Source organism: Rhinoderma darwinii, chromosome 7 (genome assembly GCF_050947455.1).
Source record: "Rhinoderma darwinii isolate aRhiDar2 chromosome 7, aRhiDar2.hap1, whole genome shotgun sequence".
NCBI classification, from domain to species: Eukaryota; Metazoa; Chordata; class Amphibia; order Anura; family Rhinodermatidae; genus Rhinoderma; species Rhinoderma darwinii.
This window is the reverse complement of record NC_134693.1, coordinates 93,912,756-93,921,790: the sequence shown is the minus strand read 5'-3', so window position 1 is coordinate 93,921,790 and position 9,035 is coordinate 93,912,756. Positions and strand designations below refer to the sequence as shown.

The 9,035-nt window shown below is 48.1% G+C and overlaps 1 long non-coding RNA gene across 1 annotated transcript; it reads right to left on the bottom strand.

Annotated features, from left to right (window-relative positions):
* Positions 1 to 3,644: 3,644 nt before the first annotated feature.
* LOC142658036 (uncharacterized) lies at positions 3,645 to 8,040 on the bottom strand. The gene is made up of 2 exons (XR_012850023.1): positions 4,692 to 8,040; positions 3,645 to 4,568 (listed from the first exon to the last, which is right to left on the bottom strand). It is a non-coding gene; the product is annotated as an uncharacterized LOC142658036 (long non-coding RNA).
* Between the last annotated feature and the right edge of the window lie 995 nt (positions 8,041 to 9,035).

Below are 9,035 nucleotides of genomic sequence, written 5' to 3'. Positions count from 1 at the left end.
GTCAACTTCATTGTTTACACTGGGCAGGCTCAGGGGACTTAGGCTACATTCCCACGAGCATGTCCGATTTCCATGCGCAAAAAATAATGCGTTATACACGCCTGAGTGTCTCCGTTGTGCTTTCGTGTATGTGCGTATGACACGTGTTTTATACGCGCGCAAAAAAACAGGAGGATCTTTTGTCACAATTTTGGTCCCAACCCTCTGGGAACACCCACAGGAAGTCACATGGTCAGAAATCGCCATTTTCTATTGCTGTCACAGCATAGAGAACTTTCTGATTCCTGTGCTTGGTCTGCTTGGATTTAGACTACTTCTTTCGTTGGAACAGGACATCCAAAGCTGTGGACTATGTTCTTATAATGTGGCTAATCTCTCGCACATATGGAGAGCGACGACAGAGAGTGGCGGAAGAACCCAGGAAGAGGAGGCGGCTTTAGGTTTATCCCATTGTCTCCCAACGTGCTTCCAAAGGGCACTTCCACACCCTGTATGAGGACCTGCGGCTGCATCGGGGGGAAATTTCATTCCTTCTGTCGGATGTCAGTCGCAACATTTGATCGGCTGCTGAAGGAGCTGCGTTCTGGACTAACTTTCCAGAATACGAAAATGCGATGCAGAGCTTCACTCGAGGAACGGCTCATCGTTACCCTGAGATAACAATACATACTGGGACTTCCGGGGGCGGGGCATAGTGGATGGCCGCTTTTACTTTGAGCTCCCTTACAGCCAGCCGAATCCATGCGGTGTCGTCGCCATCCTGCTTCATACCTGGGCATCAGCACCTCTCTGGATTACAGAGTCAGGTGCATCAGAGGAGCTCGCCATTTCTACTCCCCGGAGCCTCGGGCGGTGTAACGCTGAAACTGACCCAGCCGCCGCCGCTGCTGCTGCCACCACCATCTTGGAGGACACACGCGGGCTGACAGGAACACCGGGGCCTGCGACGCAGAAGTAAGGGAAAGCCTTCACCCTACCCCCCTGGGCCGGCTAGTGGAGGTCCTCTGTCCTGCTCCCCGTTACAGCCTTGTTGCTGCCCACCAGACAGCTACAGACGCGGTCACAGACGCTGCCTAGGCCTGCATTCTCAGCGTGATACTCCAGTCTCCTGCTTGGAGTATATACTCCTCAGGGCTGTAGGCCGCAAGATCACATCCTCTGAGCTCCCTGTGGTGGAGCAGAGGGAACTACACCATAAGAAAGCCCACTCTGAGTCCTGGACATTTTGGGCCACATATAGTGGATACGGGGTCCCGTCATAAAGCGACACACGCACGGAGACTGGACAGGCCTGTGACTATTTAAAAACGTGGGACGCTGTTGCACCTAGGGATGTCACGATACCAGAATTTGGACTTCGATACCGATACTTCGTTTAGTATTGAGATTTCGATACCAATTCGCTACTTTGCCAACAGTAATAAAAAAAAAAAAAAGTTCTTCCATTTTCTGATGTGAGGCGCGTGGTGTGATGATGAATTTAACCTCCATGTGCCGCACAGTAATAGTAATTAACCCCATCATGTTTCACAGTCATATTGGGTTAATATGTAAGGTACATGATGGGGTTAATTACTATTAGGGCAGATACACACGAACGTTGCGTTTTTGCGCGCGCAAACAACGCAGCGTTTTGCGCGCGTGTCAGCAGCGTGTGCAATGCGTATTTTAACCATGTATGCGTGTAATACGCGCGTAAGACATGCGTTTTTCCCGCGCGTGTAAAAACCGCACGCAGCTGTTCTGTTGACGGCAGCCTCCAAAAAGGCCAAGAATGCAACACCCCTGCTTGATGTGTGCACCTGTGTTAATTGATTTGTGTGCTTTGGGTGCAACCCAGTGTTGCAACCAGTATTTTCGGGAAGTTTGTCTGCCACACTGCATTGATGCCACCTAGCTCTCTGGCCCGTGTCCTATTAGCATGGATGCTATCCCGGAGGTTTGGCCAACGCGGTAGCATTCTACGGCCACACCGGCGGAGATCAGGTAGGATGTGGGTTCACCCAATAGTGGCCCAACGCACCTCTAAAGGGCATTTTCATACCCTCTTTGCTGACCTCCGTCGTCACCCCGAGAAATTTCGCGCCTTTTGCCGCCTGTCTGTGCCTGCCTTTGATATGCTGCTGGAGCTGGTTCGGCCTGGAATAACAGGACACCAACATGCGACGCTGTATTTCCCCAGAGGAGCGTCTCCTTGTCACCTTATGGTATGTGCTGTTTTGTTATCCAGGTTACACATTCTTTTAGGTGCTTAATGTCCTACCTAACATGTTTGCTTTGTGGTTTGCTTGTATGATTTCCTGTAGATTTTTGGCGACCGGCAATAGCTACCATTCCCTTCATTTTGAATTCCTTCTTGGAGTGTCCACTATTTCCGGCATTGTCCCAGCAACCTGTGTGGTCCTGTGGCTGAGATTGAAGAGCAGCGTGATCCCTCAGCCTACGGCCCAACACTGGCTTCGCATAGCGCAGCAGTTTGAAACCGACACCCAATTTCCCCACTGTATTGGTGCACTCGATGGGAAGCACATCTGTGTGCAGAAACCGCCCCACTCTGGGTCTCGATACTTCAACTACAAGCAGTTTTTTTCCATAGTCTTGCTTGCCTTGTCGGACTGTAATTTCTGCTTTACCATCGTGGACATCGGGTCCTATGGAAGCTCTGCGGATGCCCGCATTTTTCGCTCGTCCAGAATGGGCCATCTTCTAATGTCTAAGCAACTTGATGTCCCCGAGCCTAGCATCCTCCGTGGCACCAGCGGTCCACCCGTTCCTTATGTTATGGTTGCAGATGAAGGTTTTGCCCTCAGCAGACACGTCATGCGTTCATATGCGCGGAGGGCCATGGATAACCGTAGGCGCATTTTCAATCAGCGCCTATGCAGAGCACGGAAAGTCGTGGAATGCGCCTTTGGCATCATGACCAGCAAGTGGAGGGTCCTGATGACAGCAATGCAAATGTCCCCGTCAAATGTGACATGTGTGATCAAAGCCTGTGTTGTGCTGCACAACTTTACCCGCATCCATGATGCCTCTCATGATGGGGAATATATGGTAACATCTGCACCCACCACCAGCCTGGGCCAGGCTGCTCGGCCTGGACGGCCACCGACATGTGGCCAGCGAGTGCGCCACCAATTTGCGGAGTATTTTGACAGCCAGCCTTGAGATGTAACCTGGCAGAAGGCTGCCATTTGAGGTGTGGGGAAGTTACTATTATTTTATCGAACGTCTGTTTATCCCTCTAGTCCTTTTTTGTTTTGGGGGGGGGGGGGTGGTTAGGGACTCGCAAAACTTGAGGCCCCTTGACGTGGGTTGCGAGCTTAAAGCTCGGTAGGCGCTTGGAATACCCTTTTTAGACGCCAAGAATTCATAGACATAACATCCTCTTCTGGAGACAATGTATTTCCTGCCCTATATGTCTGCGCGCCTTTCTGGGTGAGTAAAGTTAGGTATGGCCAAACACTAACTATACTAATTACACCTCAGTTCCTGGTATTCCAAACCCCTTCCGACCAACGAAGACCTCAACGATGTGGTGGAGAAATGTCATACCGTCCCAACCTCTTACAACATGGCACTTCATAGCGGTAGAGGCTGTAGAAATGGTGCGCAAGGTAACAAAAGGATTGTCCACACGGAAGTGAAATATATAAAACGTTAGCGTTTATGTTTGTGGCACATACACGCCATACCAGCAAAATACACACGCGGGAAAACATACCCGAAAAAATAATGGCACCAACATGATGCATATACAAAAGAAACATGTACGGATTCCTAGCATTTCATGGGTTTGTAACATGTGGCCTTAGAACACACTTGCCCCTACAGATTCTGATAGGCATGGGGCGGCGAGCTGTAACCAGACAGTTCCGCACCACTATGCTGTCCCCGGCCCTGAGGAGGATGTTCCTGCACAGCATAGTGGGGGTGATACTGCGGTGGGTAGCCCTGAGGCTGCATGTGAGCGTGTAAACTTGGGCCAGGTAGGGAGTATGGAGGAAAGTGACGGACTGGGCCAGGCATTGGGGCAGGGGAGAGGTATCTTGGGGCAGGAGGGTATTGCGCCATCTGCGAGAAGACGGGGGCAGGTTGGGAGGGCCCTGGCAAATGGGCCCGCGCTGAGGGCAAATAGACACTACGCCAGTGCTCTATTGATGTAAAGCACCGGCCTGGACTTAGCAGGGGTGTCGCAGTGTCGATTAGCGACAGCATATTGGATTGCAGCTGCACCAACCTATCCACTGGTACCCGCTGCATCAAAGGTGCCATGCTCCGACAAAAAAAAATCATGATTGTCCTCATCAGCAGCACGCCGCAGGTACTCCAGAACACGGGCGTCCACCTGTGCACCTGCGGGTGGGTTTACAGGGCGTCTGCGGCGGGGTGCTGCATGGCTAGGTGCCACTTGCTCCGGTTGTCCAGCTTCAGGCGCTGAGGCGACTGGACCAGGATCCTCTCTGGTGGCCTCCGGGGTTAGGGCGACCAGGGGAGCGGCGGATTCGGACGTCTGGCTACACTCGGGCCGTGCCTCTTCTTCTGACGCATCCAGAGTGTCGCTAGTTCTAGAATATAGGGGACACGTCAGTTGAGGAACCAAATTTAATGTGCAAACACAAAGCTGCTTTGGCGTATCTGACATTTTTGGAAGGTGACGTGGGCAGAAAGGGACAACAACGAGTACTTACGGTCGCATGCCCATTATTTCCCGCAGGAACAACAGCTGGTCGTAATAAATGTAGCGCCGTTTTCGTGCTCCACCTTCTCCGCTACGGCCGCCGGATCCATATTCTCGACGGAACTGGTCCCTTGAGCTGCGCCACCGTCTCTTTACATCGTCCACTGTATGATTAATAAAGAACACATCATTCAATAAACACACCAGATGTGACTGCGCACACAGACAGTGCATATAAACTACTGTACCACACGTCTACACAAGAACAAACCTAAGTTGATGATACTATATAAAGATGCCACTGAACGGAAACGTTGCCAATGACAGGCATTTATTCAGCAGGGACGCAATAGCCAATATGGATGTCATTATACACATCAATGTCGACACACAGATATCCACTCACCAATTCGTTGGCGGTCACGGGTGCGGCTGTCGGCCCACTCCTGCTCGAATAGCGCCTCTGCTATCTGCTCCCATGCTGCCTCCTTCAATGTGCGGTCATGGTACGACTCCGCATGGGTGTTCCAGACCTCCGGACGCTCCTGAACTAACCTGATGAGCTTTGCCACATCAATCTGCCGAGGCATGCCTGCAAGGTGTTTGTGGTGCTTTTGCAAACGGTTTGGCCTCTTTTTGAAAACCTGCTGTCTAAGCTACTTCCTGCTTTTCAGCTGGTTTCAACTAGTTAGTTCAAACTCCTTAGCATAGAGACAACGTGTAGTGTGTGAAAAACGCGCGTTCGCAGCTGCTGCCACCGTATGACATGCGTGATTTTCACGCACCCATTGACTTCAATGGGTGCGTGATGCGCGAAATACGCAGAGTTATTGAACCTGTCGCGTATAGTACGCAGCGAACAAACGCTGCGCAAGAAACACGCACTGTTTGAACTGCCTCATTGACTTCTATAGTGCTGTGCGGACCGCACGCGCGCAAATCACGCTCGTGTGAATCCCCCCTTAATGTGTGGCACATGGAGGTTAAATTCATCACACCTCGTGCCTCACAAGAACTGATCGAAAGCAGTTTTTATTATTTTTTTTTTACAGCGTACACATCATAAATGATGCAAAAAAATTGTTGCACAGGTTATTACGGCCGCGCCAATACTGAATATGTGTATATTTTATATATGGAGACTTATTTTAATGTTTATTGTAAAAAAGGTGTATGTGTATTTTTTTTAATTTAACATTACTTTATGTTTTTACTTTATTTTTTAAACTTTAATGTACTGGCATATATCTATATTACAGTACATTAGCCTGTGTACCGATAGTACACAGGCAGTTGTTAGGACATACCTAAGTATGCCCTAACAACAGGAAATATGGTAAGACAGCCCTGGGGTCCTTCAATGGACCCTGGGCTGTGTGCCCATATATGGCATATCCCTCAATCGCGTCACAGGAATTCCCTGTGACGCGATCCAAGGGGCATCCCCCCCTTCTCATTTTCCCCTGGAATGCTGCAGTCCGCTGTGATTGCAGCATTCAGGGGAATAACGGCGGCGATGAGAGGATTCTCTGATCTCCGCCAGCGGGGCTGCGGCTGTGTAATAGTCATTGCCCCGCTCCTGACAGGAAGTGCGTGAGCGGTCAGCCTGAGGAGATGCGGCCGGAGCTGCACTAATGAGCGGCGGTTCAAGCAATAAAGACAGAACATGGGGGGTGTTTGGTAGTGCGTCCGCCATGTTCTGTTTTCAGTGCTGCCGCTCATTAGTGCAGTGCCGGCCGCATCACCTCATGCTGACCCCGCGCACTTGTTATCAGGACTCAGGAGCGGGGCAATGACTATCACACAGCCGCAGCCTCGCTCTCATACATTCATGTGTTACTGTACTAAGCTGTGCGGCAGCACAGCTAAGTATCTAAATACATGAAATAACGGTATAGAACCGTTTGGGGATGCAGAGTATCGAAACACTATCAAATATTTAGGAGTCCAAATCTCCAGACACCCTGCTAAACTCTACAGACTTAATATCACACGTTATATAGAGGAATTAGAAAAGACTCTCTCAAATTGGAAGCACTTCACCTTTTCATACATAGGGAAGGCCAATCTACTTAAGAAGTTCCCTCGTCTCCTGTATATTTTCCACCCATGTTATGCGCCCTTTCCTAGCCAAGGTTTAGACGACGGAGGCACATTTTCAGTTATAGGCTAACCAGGGCTCGTTGCTATGTAGAGTGTGCCTTCGGTATTCTGTCAAATAAATGGAGCGTGTTAATGTCGACAATCCAGATGGATGCAGACAATGTAAATCAAGTCATCAAAGCCTGTGGCATCCTGCACAACTTCACACGGATGAACGACTCAACAGGTGATGGTGACGTGGAACATCACATGGCCACTGGAGAATTGACTTTGAACGACACAACGCAAAGAAGAACAGGAACATCTGGCCACAGGATCCAGGAATTCTTTGCAGATTATTTCATGAGCCCTGAGGGTGCAGTGCCCTGGCAGCAGGACTCTATCTGCTAGAGATGCCGTGTGTGAAGTTTTATATTGTTATTCCTGTTAGGTACATTTTTTTTTTCGTTTTGATTGGTTAGTGTAGGGACTTGCAAGACAATGAAACCATGACGTGGGTTGCGGGCGTTCATAATTAGATCAAAATATTTATTGTAGCAAACTCAGTTGCCATTTTACCTCTGATGATAAAAAAACAGTACAGCAAGACACATCCCCCCATTTAAGGGCATTTCAGCATAATACATATTGGCAAACAACTATATATACTATAGTCAAATTGGTGTACAAATATTTACCAGAGTAAAGGCCCTGTTCACACAGAGTTTTTTGACAAGTTTTTTGGGGCAGAAACCGCGCCAAAAAACTCCTCAAAAACCGCCCGAAAATGCCTCCCATTGATTTCAATGGGAGGCAGACGAGTTTTTTTACCACGAGTAAAAAAAACTCGTCGTGGTAAAAAGAAGCAACATGACCCATCTTGAGGTGATTTCCGCCTCCAAAACCCCATTTCAATGAGTCAGAAAGAGGAAAAAAAAACCTCGACGAGTGTTTTGACGAGTTTTTGTCAAACCACTGTGCAAAAACCTACTGGAGCAGTTTTTGCAGGAGGAATTTTCCTCCGGCAAAAAACTCCGTGTGAACTAGCGATCTTCAGTGAAATCAGACAGGGGTCTTGACACTTGAAATGCACTGTGGAGATCAGTAGGGAAACAAGCACCCGAAAAACCCCAATCCAACCGACAATCTATACGACATACTGATGATCAAGTATGATCATTTACTTGTATTTCATGGGGGCTGATTTCTTCCACCACTATGGTCTACTGGAGAACCACTGATGACAAACGGATCTGAAAAATACCAAGTGAGAAAATCCTGTCCTGCACTCACCTCAACTAAATGCGAAACTGCAATGCACTTCTTATACTTCACTGCTCTTGCCATTATCCTCTCATAGATCTGTAAAGAGTTCCAACTAAAGACAGTCTCCATCGACAGCTGAATATCAAATGATGTCACTAACATTCCCACGTCAGGACCATTCCACCATAGTACAGGATAAATATAGTAGGCCAATATAGTGCTCATACGTCTCTGGATGGGGGATCTGTAGTAAACTCAGTTGCCATCTTTACCTCTGATGATAAAAAAACAGTACAGCAAGACACATCCCCCCCCATTAAGGGCATTTCAGCATAATACATATTGGCAAACAACTATATATACTATAGTCAAATTGGTGTACAAATATTTACCAGAGTAAGCAAGTTCCTAGCGATCTTCAGTGAAATCAGACAGGGGTCTTGACACTTGAAATGCACTGTAGAGATCAGTAGGGAGACAAGCACCCGAAAACCCCAATCCAACCAACAATGTATACGACATACTAATGATCAAGTATGATAATTTACTTGTATTTCATGGGAGCTGATTTCTTCCACCACTACTGGAGAACCACTGATGACAAACGGATCTGAAAAATACCAAGTGAGAAAATCCTTTCCTGCACTCACCTCAACTAAATGGGAAACTGAAATGCACTTCTTATACTTCACTGCTCTTGCCATTATCCTCTCATAGATCTGTAAAGAGTTCCAACTAAAGACAGTCTCCATCGACACCTGAATATCAAATGATGTCACTAACATTCCCACGTCAGGACCATTCCACCATAGTACAGGATAAATATAGTAGGCTAATATAGTGCTCATACGTCTCTGGATGGGGGTTCTGTAGTAAACTCAGTTGCCATCTTTACCTCTGATGATAAAAAAACAGTACAGCAAGACACATCCCCCCATTAAGGGCATTTCAGCATAATACATATTGGCAAACAACTATATATACTACAGTCAAATTGGTGTACAAA